The 14,292-nt window shown below is 58.5% G+C and overlaps 1 protein-coding gene across 1 annotated transcript in view; it reads right to left on the reverse strand.

The window, feature by feature from the left end:
- The window catches only part of TNK2 (tyrosine kinase non receptor 2), a 62,298-nt gene extending 48,651 nt beyond the window's left edge, over nucleotides 1-13,647 (reverse strand). Inside the window, exon 1 of the mRNA XM_026650130.2 lies at nucleotides 13,066-13,647. The gene's annotated coding sequence lies outside the window, so the exon portion shown is untranslated. The remainder of the gene's footprint in view (nucleotides 1-13,065) is intronic.
- Between the last annotated feature and the right edge of the window lie 645 nt (nucleotides 13,648-14,292).

The raw sequence follows: 14,292 nt of genomic DNA on the forward strand, positions 1-14,292 counted from the left end.
AATTAATAGGCCCATTTCCTCCCCTGCTGCTGGCTCCTTTGGACCGTGTCCAGAAGAGGTGAGAATCCCACTTGTCAGCCAGCACCAGCCCCCTCGCCAAGCTGGTCACTCAGGTCCGGGATGCTGCCGGCAGCGCACACGCTGGGACTGCTGCATGACAGTCCCCAGCCGGGCTGTGACGTTATTGATATAATCTGGGACCGTATAGATCATTGTTGCAACCAAGGTCCTGTAGTGGCACCAAAATCTTGTATAAAGGGGGTCAAATGGGGTGTCTAAGACAAGGTTATGGTTTACTGGTTATAATTATGCTGTCTATATGGGTGTATCAGTTTTATAGTTGAAGTTATGAATATTGGCTCTATACTGTCTGTATTGCAAACTTATGCTATGCTTCTGGGTGACATCCCAGACAAGCTGGTGTTAGCTCTGCCTCGCCTGCTTGATGGCCCATTAAGAACCATCAGCTATACAATGGACTCATTGAGAAAAGGCAAATATGCCTTGAGACTCAGCAAAGTATGCAGGGACTGGCCCATGTAACTCCAGACTCCATTTTGCTGTAATTTTCCACAGTAAGAACAAAGAGGTGCTCTTACACCTGGAAAAGACTATAAAAGGCTGATGCCTCATCTCCATCTGGTCTTCAATCCTGCTTCTTACCTCTGGAAGAACTTTGCTACAAGCTGAAGCTTTGAACAAAGGACTGAGGACCCATCCCAGCGGGGGATGTATTCCAGAGACTTGATTTGAACCTGCAGTTTATTCTATCACTGCTGCAAGCCTGAACCAAGAACTTTGCCATTACTGTATGTAATCGATTCCATTTAACCAATTCTAACTCTCATCTCTGTCTTTTTCCTTTTATGAATAAACCTTTAGATTTTAGATTCTAAAGGATTGGCAACAGCGTGATTTGTGGGTAAGAGCTGATTTGTATATTGACCTGGGTCTGGGGCTTGGTCCTTTGGGATCAGGAGAACCTTTTTTCTTTTACTGGGGTATTGGTTTTCATAACCATTCGTCCCCATAACGAGTGGCACTGGTGGTGATACTGGGAAACTGGAGTGTCTAAGGAGATTGCTTGTGAGACTTGCGGTTAGCCAGTGGGGTGAGACCGAAGTCCTCCTAGTCTGGCTGGTTCGGTTTGCCTTAGAGGTGGAAAAACCCCAGCCTTGGGCTGTAACTGCCCTATTTGAGCAATTTGTCCTGAGTTGGCACTCTCAGTTGGGTTCCGCCAGAACCGCATTGTCACACGGGACAGGGGAGATCTGCCCACGGGAGGCTGCGCGGGGTCCAGCGGGACCCGTGGCCAAGGAGCAGCCTCTCCCAGGAGTGACCCTGAGCGCTGCGGCTCACCCAGCAGTGGCAGGGGGGTCTCTGGGGCAGACACTCACATTGGAGTGAGAAGCTCTTGGTGAAGATGTGTTAAATTCCCACAAAACCCCTCTTGGCCCAGCCCCTCCCCGAGTCACACTGAGGCTCTGGGGCCTGAGCTGGATACGGACAGGGCCCCACAGCATCATTGATGGGCTGAGCCCCACAGCACCCCCAGGAGGTGGGGACGTCTCGCCCCCACTCACCATGTGGGAGCCGGTGCACAGGCCAGACACGCAGCTCTGGGACAGGGAGCACAGCTTACAGCACCTGGCACCAGGCGGCTGCTGCAGGGCTGGGTTTCCCAGGGGCTGCCGAGAATGGACTGGCTCAGCTCAGGTCCCACAGGAAGGAGCAGGGAACACCCCAGTCCCCTCCCCATCGGGCCTCCTTCCTTCCCCCTCCCCGGGCAGGATCAGCCCAAAGTCTCTGACTGGTACCAGCTGGGATCCAAATGCCTCTGGGTCCATTTAGACAGGAGTGGCCCCTGGCTAGTCGCCCATCCCCGAGGCAGGAGGCCCCACCCACAGGAGCCCCAGAGGGGCCAGGGGAAAGGAAAGGAAGCTGCCGAGGGTGGAGATGAAAGGCTCCAGCTCAGTGCACATCTGCTCAGCAGTCGGGGCTCTTAAAGGGACAGTGTAACCCCAGCCAGCCAGGACCACGGGCCCCTTTGCTGGTGGTTCCGGGCTGGACGCAGACAGGGCCTTGCGGGCCAGGGCACTGCCACGTGCTGTTCAGGGAATCCGGACACAGAGAGCCCTAGGGGTATGGCTGCCAGGGGACAAGCCCCAGTGGTGACACAAGAGCCTCGAACCCACCATCCAACTGCCCCTCCATGCAGCATACATGGGCACTGGGGGCACCAGCAACGTCACACGTAGGCCAGGGCCTTGGGTGCTAAGCCACAGGTCTCCGCCCCAGGGCCTTGCTCCTGGCCCTGCCACTAGAAGGCAGTGCACACCCACACCCCCCACTGTCCTGGAGACACAGGGGGGGCAAGGCAGAGCCCCAGGCCTGGCTGGGGGGCAGAGGTTGGGCCAGGAGGGCACAGGCAGGTGCCAGACAGCACCCCCGGGGGGACCCTGACCATGCTGCCTGGCACTGCCCCCGCATCTCACCGTGCCCCAAGTGCCCTCACCCCAGTTCCACCCACTTCCCCTCCCAGCAGTTCCAGCTGCAGCCCAGCCCAGGAGAGCCACGTACCCTGGGCCTGCCAGGCAGCAGAGAACCCCAGAGCCCCCTCCAGTGCCCCAGGCTGGTGGTGGGCCCCCCGAGGGCAGAGAAGGCTGGTTCAGGGGGCAAAGCCCCACCCTGGCAGGGATCTGTTCCCAAGCAGCTCTAAGCTGCCCATTCCCACTAGCCACAGCAGGAGTGTCAGGGCGTTCGGGGCAGAGCTCTGGGTCTGGCTCTCCCGCCCGGCCAGGGGGCCAGACCAGGCCTGGGGCCCCAGCCCAATTCAGCCGGAAGTCAGGAGATCCCTCCAGCCTTCTCCCCGCCCAGTCCCCCCAGCCATGGCTTGCGCGATCATGGCATCAGCCAGCCGAATGACCCTGGAACGAGCCACGAATGGGGTTGTGGCGTCTCGGGTGGGGGGGCATGGAGAGGGCCAGGTGGGGAAGCTTCCCCCCCCCCGACAAGCCAGGCAGTGCAGGGGCTCCTGAGGGCACCCACGGGGCTGTGCCCAAGGGAGGGGACTGGAAGCTGCTACACCCCCAGGCCCCTGCAGCACTGGGGAGCAACCCTGCCCACGCAGCACCCTGCAGCCCAGGGCCAGGGGAGCCAGTCTCCAAGTTACCGACACAGACTCCGCCCACCGAATTCCCCCCCCCCCCCCCCCCCCCCCCCCCCCCCCCCCCGCAATTCACACCCGCTCCTGCGCCCGCCGCCCTGCCCAGCGCCCCGCAGCACCAACAGCTCGTGCCCCCGGCTTCCTGCCCACACCAGCGCTGCACGGCGCTCAGCCACTTCGCACCGGAGGGGGAGTGCGCCTGGCGGCCTCGTGGGGGGAGGGGCAGGGATGTGCCACACATGGAAATGGGGGCGCAGGGGGGTTCTAAGGGATGATCACAGCCCCCGGCGTCTGCTCTCGCACCATCCCCGGAGGTGCTGGAGAGGGAAAAGCCCCGCTAGGTCCTGTCTACTGCCTCCCCTCCTCCCCCTGCCCCATGGTAGTGCCCGAGCCCCCCCACTGCTCCAACCACCTGTGTTCCCCACCTGACTGGAGCCCGCAGCCCACACTGGGCGACGCTGCCAGGCTCAGGCCCCGAGGCAGTGGTGACCGCCCCTAGAGCGTCTGCTGCCTGGCACTGACCGGCCTCGCCAGCACCGAGGGGCAGGGCAGCGTCACCCCCCCCCCCCGGCACAGAGAGGGGCAGGGACCTGCTCAGGGTAACAGAAAGCCCAAGTCTGGCCTTCCACCCAGTCAGCCATGCCCGCTGTGAGACGAGCACTCCCCTCCTAGACCAGGCGGGACAGTGGGCCCAGGCAGAGACCCACACACACTCCCTCCCCCAGCAGCTCGCATGGCACGAGGGGCACCAGTGGGCTCGCCGGCATGGCTTGGCGTTAGTCCTCTCACCTCCCAGCTGCCAGTTCAAATCCAGCCTGGGCCAGGCGTGCCCCAAAGCTGCTGTGGCCTGCTGGCTCGGCCACACTAGCATGGATGGTGCTTGGTGGCTCTCAGCCCAGCTAGTCACAGACTAGTGACCACAGCACGTTGGCACCCACAAACGGCTGCCAGGGGAGCAGGGGGGAGCGCCCAGCTGTGGGACACACTCCCAGCACCCCGACAAGCTGGGCGGTGCAGGGGCTTTGCCAGCTAGATCCACTGGGGCCACCAGTGGGAAACACTTCCTCCTCCACAGTCCAAAAGTGGAACCTTTGGGGAGCAGCGAGACAACACCCACGGCCAGGCGGCTGCCATCAGCAGCACTAGAGGGCGAAGGACAATTTCGTGCAGCAGGACCCCCAGGGAGGGGATCAAATGGGCACCACAGGGGACCAGGAGTCAAGAGCCAGGAAGGCCAGGGAATGAACAGAGACCAGAGCACAGGGGAGGGCACTATGCTGGCAGCAACACGCCAGGACTACTGCTCCTGGGAACAGACACATCCTATGGAGCATGTGGAACGGCCACTCCACCCCAGCCTAGAATGCCAACATCTGGACCATCACCAGCCCCAAGCCGCCTTCTCACTCCCCTGCCCACCCTTCTGCCAGGGCCGTTCCAGGGGAGCAGGAGCCAGACAGCGCCTGCTTCACTTCCCACTCGCTGCCAGGGGGAGAAGGGCCCCTTTGTCTCTGCTCCGGCCCCGGGAGACAGAGCCACAAAGGGGCTTTCTGCAGAGATCGCGTGCGAAGGGCAGTGGTGCAAAAGGCCACGAGGGGGAGAGACAAACCCAGAGCCCACAGGGGGCTACAAACTCCCCTGGGGTTGCCTCGGGAGAGTTACCTCCACAGCCCCCTGGCTGCACACAGAGGTCCATGCATGGTCCGGGACACAACCCCATGCTCCTAAGCCTCGGTCGGCCAGAAGCTGGGACTGGATCACTCACTTGCCCTGTTCTGTTCATCCCCTCTGAAGCATGTAGCCCCAGCCACTGACAGAGACAGGATGCTGGGCTACAAGGACCATTGCTCGGACCCAGCACGGCCGTTCTTCCGTCCTGTGATCCTGCAAGGTGCTGGGTGCCTTCGACTCCCAGCAGCTTCCCTGAGGAGTGAGGGCGCTCAGCACCTGCCAGCGCACCATGCGACACGACATCGTTGAGGGCCATCTCCAGAAAGAGAGCGCAAGGCTCAGACGGGAATGGAGGGGGGTGGGGGGAAGACTGCTTGATAAGCACGTCTCTCCTCCGGCTGTCAGACTGCCCTAGGCACGCAGGGTTTGCCAGACCAGTCAGACCACTGGATCACCTGAGCTGTGAAGCAGGACAATTGCGCAAGGCTGCACAAGGGGGCAGGATTCCTGACCCCTGCACCCACGGGCCCTGAAGCACGGGGCTTGCTCACCTGTACCTTAGCTTGCTGAACTACCCTACATCAGCGATATGGTTATCCAGCTGCAGGCTCCAACTGCCCTGAACCCCACCGACAGTCATTTCCCCGAGGGGTCCCTTGGCATCTCACCCTGCCCTCAGCTTTGCGGCTTCACATTGCAATGGCTACATGACTCCACTGAAACAAGCCAAATCCCAGAAACAGTCACTTCCATCCTTCCTCGTATAAAGGAGTCAGACTCAGGCCAGCAGACGGGACCTTTACGATCCTATCGTCTGACAAGCTGCGTGGCACAGACCAGAGGCTCCCCCAGCAACCGACCGATTCCAAAGCACCCGGGCACGTTCCAGGCATCAAGGGGCAGAACTCTCCCAATTTGCCGGGAAGGGGGGGGAATTGGAAGGGGAAGTGGGGATGCACAGAGCCCTGGTCACCTGGTTAACACGCCCATCAGCTTCAACTCCCTCTGTAACGGTCTACAGATCAAAGCACCAGTTATGTGGGAAGGCAACCAGCCACTAACACCCTCCTCCCCAAACTCAGCTCTGCTGATCTTCCCAACGGAGTTAAACTGTTGACATCCTGAGTGACTTCACTTCCATAAAGGAAGGAAAGAACTAATGGGGGAAGGGGGCGAATAGGGGACATGAGGGAGACAGAGCCCCTGACATGTAACAGAGGAGGGAATGAAGGCAACATAGAGCCCATGACCCCGGGGGCAGATCAGGGGACCCTTCGGAAGGGGAATGGGAATGGAGGGGAGACTAGGGGCCACAGCCCCTGGCATAAAGAGGAGAATAGGGCCTGTGGGAGTCCCTGAAATAGAGGGGGATGGGAGGTGGCACATATGGAGCTGGGGGAAGGAGGGATGCAAGGAGCCCCTTGTGTGTGACAAAAGCTACAAAGCGTGTTACTCTCTAGGAAAAACAAACCCCTCGCAAAGCAAAACAGAGGCTGTTTCCCTTTAACACCCTGGTCCGGCTGGTGAATGATTTTCAATAGTGCAATCACAACAGGAAACAGCTTTTGAAAATAAGCTTGCTGGAACCTTGAATGTGATCAGCCAGGGGTGTGTCAGCAGCACGTGCACACACACACACACACACCATTGCACAAGCAGTGCACACATCCCGCATGCCATTACGCAAGCAGTGTGCACATGCACTCCACACCCCATTACACAAGAAATGCATACACACCTTACATGCCATTGCACAAGCAATGTGCGCACACACACACACACACTGCACAAGCGGTGGGTGCGCACACACCCCGCATGCCATTGCACTAGTGCACACACACACAATTACACAAGCAATGTGCACATATACACAGCTTACACGCCATTGCACAAGCAATGTGCACATACAGGCACCTTACACGCCATTGCACAAGCAGTGGCATGTGTGCACACACTCCACATGCCATTGCACAAGTAGTGTGCGCACCCACACACACCGCAAACCATTCCATAAGTGGTGCACACACACTAAACAGCTCCAGAAAGACTAACTCGTCAAATCAATGCAGCTGGACATGCCCCACAGCTCAGGCTTGCCAAACAGCCCGGCAATAACTCCCCCATGAACTTGCAGAGCTCCTGGGCAGCCCCCAGTAACCCCCGTGCACAGAGCTGCCTTGGGAGCAATGCTAAGAGCAGCCCAGCGAGCACTTACAAGCAACCCTACAGTAACACACACGCAGGAGCAGCATAAGAACAGCCAGACTGTGTCAGACCAAAGGTCCATCTAGCCCAGTGTCCTGTCTTCCGACAGTGGCCAGTGCCAGGTGTCCTAGAGGGAATGAACAGAACAGGTCATCACCAAGTGATCCATCCCCTGTCGCCCATTCCCAGCTTCTGGCAAACAGAGGCTAAGGACACCATCCCTGCCCATCCTGGCTAATAGCCATTGATGGACCTATCCTCCATGAACTTATTTTGGTCTTTTTTGAACCCTGTTATAGTCTTGGCCTTCACAACATCCTCTGGCAAAGAGTTCCACAGGTTGACTGTGCGTTGTGTGAAGAAATACTTCATTTTGTTTGTTTTAAACCTGCTGCCCATTAATTTCATTTGGTGATGCCTAGTTCTTCTGTTATGAGGAGTAAACAACACTTCCTTATCTACTTTCTCCACACCAGTCATGATTTTATAGACTTCTATCATATCTTCCCTTAGCCGTCTCTTTTCCAAGCTGAAAAGTCCCAGTCTTATTAATCTCTCCTCATACGGAAGCCGTTCCATATCCCTAATAATTTTTGTTGCCCTTTTCTGAACCTTTTCCAATTCCAATATATCTTTTTTGAGATGGGGCGACCACATCTGCACACAGTATTCAAGCTGTGGGCATAACATGGATTTATATAGAGGCAACATGATATTTTCTGTCCTAGTATCTATCCCTTTCTTAATGATTTCCATCATTCTGTTCGCTTTTTTGACTGCCGCTGCACATTGAGTGGATGTTTTCAGAGAACTATCCACAATGACTCCAAGATCTCTTTCCTGGTGGTAACAGCTAATTTAGATCCCAGCATTGTATATGTATAGTTAGGATTATGTTTTCCAGTGTGCATTACTTTGCATTTATCAACATTGAATTTCATCTGCCATTTTGTTGCCCAGTCACCCAGTTTTGAGAGATCCTTTTGTAGCTCTTTGCAGTCTGCCTGGGGCTTAACTATCTTGAGTAGTTTTGTATCATCTGCAAATTTTGTCACCTCACTGTTTACCCCTTTTTCCAGCTCATTTATGAATATGTTGAATAGGACTGGGCCCAGTACAGACCCCTGGGGGACACCACTATTTACCGCTCTCCGTTCTGAAAACTGAGCATTTATTCCTACCCTTTGTTTCCTATCAGCCCACCACAGGACGCTGCACAAGGCGCACGGCTGTGCAGAAACAAGCTCAGTGCCCCTGAATCAGCCTCTCTGAGCGTGGATTGTAAGCTGGACTCTTCTCCCCACAACACCGGCACAGAGTAGCTATCGGGGCAGAAGACAGGTGACTGGCTCAGCCCGAGGGCTATAAACAGGCTCCTTTATCTCCTCTTATCTGAGCCCAAGTCCAGGCCTTCCCGCCCAGCAGAGGAATGGAGGGCATGGGGCCAAGACAGCGCAGTGGTGTCTGAGCTCTGCCTCAGCACTCACAGGAGCCAGCAGCACCCTTCTCTCAAAGGAACCCCGAGGCTGGACGAGCAGCAGCGGCTGGGTCTGCTCAGGGCTGGCTGCTATTTCAGAGACTGATCCAAAGACAAGAATTGGCTTCAGCGGGAGCAGGAACAGGCCTTAGACGGAGATCCCTGCACTAACGGCCCTGCCACAGCCACTGATTCACTCGCTCAGCACCCCAGGAGTAAATAGCCCCAGGATTACCCTGCTACAGATGGGGAAACTGAGGCACGAGCAGGCAGCAACTTGACGGAGGGAGTCCATGACAGAGCCAGGACTGGAACTCGAGAGCTCAGCCAACCTGTCGTGCAGGGCACAGTGCTTGAGCACAGCTGCAGGACTGCTGCCCGTGGGGCCCGCAGAGACCCTGCTCCCACCCCAGTGCATGGAAATTCCCCTTCCTCACAAGGAGTCCTGCAGGAGCAGGATGGGGCGGGGCAGGCCAGCAGTGGACATGGACACGGACATTCTCTCTCTCTCTCACCAGTTCATTGCAGGGGATCTCAGCCACCCTGCCCTTCCCAGGCTGACGGGGAGCAAGCCCCGGTGAGGTCCCAGCTGCATGGGAAGGTGATCCTGCTAGGGAAGAGGCCAAGAACCCTGCAAGAGCGCAGTTAATTGCCAGCAAAGTCAAGAGAACCAGGCAGGAGAATGCAACACAGCCAAGGAGCGCCCCCTCCATGCTTCCCTCTCCCCCTGGACTCCTCCACTCTACAGGAGACAGCAAAGTCTGTATGGCCCCCTCCCAGCCAGACTCCAACATGCTGTACACGCTACAAATTGCTTCACTCACCACAGACATGCAGCCACCTCTGGGGTGGAACGCGGCAGCCGTTTACCGGTGCACAGAAGTTCATAATGGGAATCAAATAGCTCCTCCCAGTGAAGGTGGAGGGGGACATGGAGGGATGCAGAATAGAGCGTCCTGGCTGGATCCCCGTTAGTAGAGGGGGCTGCCATCTCGCCCGAGGCATGGTGCCTGCCACAGGGCACCTCAGAGCCAGTGAGCGAGTCCCCACCCCTCCCGAGGGCTCCTGTGGGAGGAGGACCCTGGCGACAGCCAGCCTGGCGGCCAGCCAGAGCAGCACCCCACCTGGTAGCTAACACAACCTGGCGGCGGGCGAGGATTTATGGCCCTGCTGTGGGAGCCGTTCTCCACTGCAGGGGCTCACAACTATGGGCTGGGAGCAGCCACATGGGCGCAGCCGGCCTTTGCTTGGCTTAGAGCCGTCCCGCTGGTGGAATGTTCTGGGTGTCTGGCTCTCCTGGTCCAGACCCCGCACGCTGGGGTGCACACGCAGGCCTGGGGACCCAGCTGCCTTGCCCAGGACGGGCGAAGCACTCACGGGGTTTCCGCTCGCAGACTGAGTCACTCGGCCCAACACCCACACACAGCATCCTGGGCACAGCCACAGAGCTGCCAGCTGCCGAGGAGCCACACAGAGGGGAAATCACAGAGATAAGCAGCGCGCCATCCCCGGAGCCTTACCCACAATCCCCTGCCCGCCTTGCCGTGCACCCAGAGCCCACTCCCCAGGCCCGGCCTGAAGCACCGGCTATCGAGACCCAGGATAGTGAGGCCTGGGCAGCTCGAGGGATCGGTACCAGGTCACAGAGCCTGATGCTGACCTGAATGCAGCCCAGACTAGCAGCTCTGGCCACCCACCCCCCTCTGTGGAGCAAACTAGTCTCCAGCTGTTCCTAGCATGCAGCTGTCCACACTACCAGTAGCCCCTCACTGGCAGCCTCAGCCACTGCCCTGGCCGACACCACACAGGTTGGGGTCCGCGATTTCAGTGGGAGCTGAGCAGTGCCTGTGTGGGAGCTGAGGGGAGGGAGGGCTGAGCCAGCCAGGAGAGGCTGCTGACAGCGGGGCTGCTGGAGGTGCAGCCCACAGTATTTTCAGTCCCAGCACTGGCGTGATAAGAATAATGACCTCTTGGAAGCAAGTGGGAAAAGCAGAGTCCTGCAGGGGAGATTAACCCAGATCAGAGGCACCCGAGTGGGACGGGCCCCACCACAAGTGCAGGTCTGAACACCCCTGAGCTTCAGGGAGCAGATCCGAGCCCAACCCTGCAGCCAGCACCACCATGACAATCATCAGCCCCCTGGCTGTCTGCTTCTGCCATGTTCCAGCCACTCCGCCAGCCAGGTGGTGCAGGCACGGTCATTATACGTCGTTAACACTTGCCCTGTGTGTGCCATCTGCACACACCGAAGTGGCAGGAATGATAATCCCGGTTTCACAGGTGAGTGAGCTGAACCTCTGAGCAGGTCAAGGACTTGCCCAAGCTAGTGGCAGAGCTGGGGAAGGAACCCAGGAGTCCCGAGTCCCCCAACACTTAGGGGATCTGCCAAACCCAGTCAGAGGAGAAACGTTCGCAAGAGTGTTTCTCCCCCGGGGCTGGTAAAAGGGAAGCAGCAAGCCAGGCCTGCATCACTGCCCCAGCACGGCCCAATCAGCGGACGGATTAGTAGGAACAGGAGAAGAGAGGCAAAGAAATTCTGCTTTGGGAATGCTGATTGTGTCTCTCTGAAATTCTGCTCTACACCCTCTGGAGGCGAGAATGTGGCCCCTCTCCCCCCATTCTGACCCAGCTCCCTCTGCCGAGGCACAGCCAGCCCCTGAACGCCGTTGAGACCCCCAGCTCTCAGGTGGGCTGGCTACTGCTGTTACTCCAGCCCTTGGGACAGGCTATTTGAGAGTGCTCTGGGGGCACTTCAGGGAGACAGCTGGAGGCCCTATAGCCACCTGACCGCCCATAGAGCAGTGCCCAGGGAAAGCAGCAGGGCCTCTCCCTACCGCAGAGGAAGGGTTTTGTCCAAGGGGCTCAGAGAGCACTGGGGAGACAGTGGAGCTAGACAGGAGAAGGAACACAGGGGGGACGCATCTGCAGTAGCCCAGGGCAGAATCACCCCGTCTATCTGCACAACATGGCCCCAAGGATCTGAGAAGTCAAGGGAGTCACACACTGGTGCCAAAGGCAATTCAGTCTGGGCTGGGATTAACCTGAGACTGCAACCTAGACAAGTGCCCCAGAGCAGCTTCGTACACAACATCCTCTCTGCCAGCAACCCCCCTGCCCTCTCAGCTGGTGGCTTGTCCTGGGGAAGCAGGAAGGCCCAGCTACCCGTTTCAGCAGAATTTAAGTTTTGATTTTTGAAAGGGTCTCTAGCCTCTATGGCAGAGGACGCCACGCCAGCATGGCCCAGATCCGAGTCTGATGCAGCATCGTCTGCCTGAGTCTGCAGACAGACCGCTCCAGTGCAGCTCAGAGCTTTGCCAAGCAGAGGCAGCGTGAAATTAACCTAACTCCAGTCAGTTTTGCACCTACTGTGCAGAACCCCCAGGGCAGCCATGACATTGCACAAATCCCAGCCAATTCAGGCTGCTGCTGGGTACTGAGCAGCAGATGCAGGCACTGGAGTTGCTGTAGCCACAAGGGAGAAGGGCCTTAGCAACAGAGGCCAGAGGAGGGTCAGAACAGCCTGGGTGGGATTGAGAGGCCTCTCCTCCCCCTTCTAGCTGCCAGTGTGGGGCTGGGAGGATTTCAGATTTGTCAAACAGCCACTAGCCAGGGACTGCTAGGAAAGAGGGACCCTCAAGCAGGGTTCTGGATCAGCGCCTGACAGGAATCTCAGCACCCTCTCCTGCCCCCGGGATGGTGAACTGGAGTGGGAGGGGGACTGAGCTTCCCAATGAGGCCTGGTCAGCGGCCCATCACGTTTGATGCCAGCAGGCTCGGTGCCTGGTAGCCTTCCCGAGCTTTGGAGAGGAGCGTCGGGCTGGACGAAGGACACCGGCTGCAGGTTTCCCGCATGGACATGGCACAGATGCGGCAGTTTGCATGCACATGCAAGGGAGGGATGCGGTGATAGAGCAGCTCGCAATCGCATAGTATTTATTCTAGCCAAGGGCCCATCCAGTGAGGGGCGTCAGTGTGTCCTTGTGGCTACTCGGCCTGCCCACGAATATGGGTGTCGTTCAGTGCCCAGCCCGTGACAGCCCTGGGCATCTTCCTTGTTGAGCCCTTTCCACCTCGGCAGCTCCAGTCTGCCGGCCAACACCTTCCGCTCACAAGAACTGGGAGAAAAACCAAGCTCTGCCCACTTCCCCTCAGACAAGGGAAACCGACTAGGAGGGAACCTACAGGAAACCTTGTCTGAAAGGAAACACACTCCAGGGGCCACTGTGCTGCACGCCACAGTATCAAAACTCCACAGAAGCAGGACTTGAACTGCTCCTTGTTGCCCAAACTAAAGGAGAATTCAGTAGTATGGGGCCTATGACACACAGATGAGCTGTCCTGACTCCCTCCAGCACAGGCGAGTGCGGCACACAGACACGCTAGCCATTCATTACGCGGTTATTTGCCTACGCTGAAAACTAACCCAGACACTTCCCATGAGCACACGCTCCCCTTCCACAAGCTGCCCCTGGGCCAGGCGATGTCAACACACAAGGGAAAGCGCTGCAGATTTGTGGGGACACAGGTTTTCAGCACCCGCCCTTACCTCTCAGTTTCTACCTCCAGTTCCTGCCCTCCAAGCTCCCCACCATCTCTCGCTGGGCTGACGATGGCGCTGCCACTGTACCCACAGGATCACCTCCTTCCTCTACTGCTGCACTCGCAAGCTGCCAGGCTGGAGAGGGTATCAACTGCCAGGCTCATTGCATGGGAAAGGTGCTGCTCTTATATTCCAGGAAGGCCAAGCTGGTAGCGAGGCTGCTGCGTGGATGCTGCCAGGTTCACTGCACAGTGCTGCGGCTGGATACTGCCTGGCTCACTGCATGCTGCCAGGCGTCACTGCATGCTGCCAGGCGTCACTGCATGCTGCTATACTCCAAGCTAGTAAAATGCTGCTGCTACATGTTGCCAGAGTCACTGCATGCTCCAGCTGTTGCTGGCGTACATGACCAGGCTCACTGCATGTGGCTTTACAGTGCAAAGCTCACTGTAGCAATGGGGCGGTGCTGTTTGGTGCCCAGGCTCAGTGCATGAATGATGAGGGTGGTGTTGCTGCTGCTATACTCCTTGCCACCCAGACTGGCGCCAGTGTTATGGCCACGACGCTCCAGGATTCGCCCCTCCAGGCTCCTCCAGGCTCCTCCTATGGGTGCTGCTCAGGCTGCTCCAGGCTCGCTGGCAAGGGATGGCACTGCTGGGCTCACCCCCACCTTCTACTGCTGACTTCCAGTGATGGCACTGCACTGCCACGCTCACGGGATGAGAGTGGTGCTGCGCTCCCCGGCTAGCGGCAGTGCCAGCGCTGAGGCCACCCTCCTGGGTTCACCAGCTGGTGCTGGTACCCTGCTAAGGGTCTGGGCCGGAGACTGTGCTAAGCTCCTGGGCTCACTCCTCTCACGCCCTACACCTGTGCTGCTCGCCGCCTCCCCTCCCTGCGCTGCAGCTGCTGCACACCCAGGGTCCCCCCGGCTTCCTGCACACCTGGGCTCAGCCACTCTGGCTCCTGAGACTGCTCTTGCACACCAGGCCTGAGCGCCTCCTCCTGCACGCCCAGCCTGAGCGTCTCCTCCTGCAGTCCCAGCCTCAGGCCCCCTTTCTCCTGCAGGCCCCTGACAAACCCTCCTTTCTCCTGCTGGCCCCCCTGCACTCCTGGGCTCACCTCCCCTTCCCCTTCAGGCTGGTGCTGCACCCTCGGGCCCTCTCCCCACTCCTGGGGGGCTCCCAGGGCCACACCCTGCTCCTGGGGGGCTCCCAGGGCCACACCCTGCTCCTG

The sequence above is a fragment of the Terrapene carolina genome, unplaced genomic scaffold (assembly GCF_002925995.2).
Source record: "Terrapene carolina triunguis isolate 2854851 unplaced genomic scaffold, T_m_triunguis-2.0 Scaffold88, whole genome shotgun sequence".
In the NCBI taxonomy this organism is placed as follows: domain Eukaryota; kingdom Metazoa; phylum Chordata; order Testudines; family Emydidae; genus Terrapene; species Terrapene triunguis.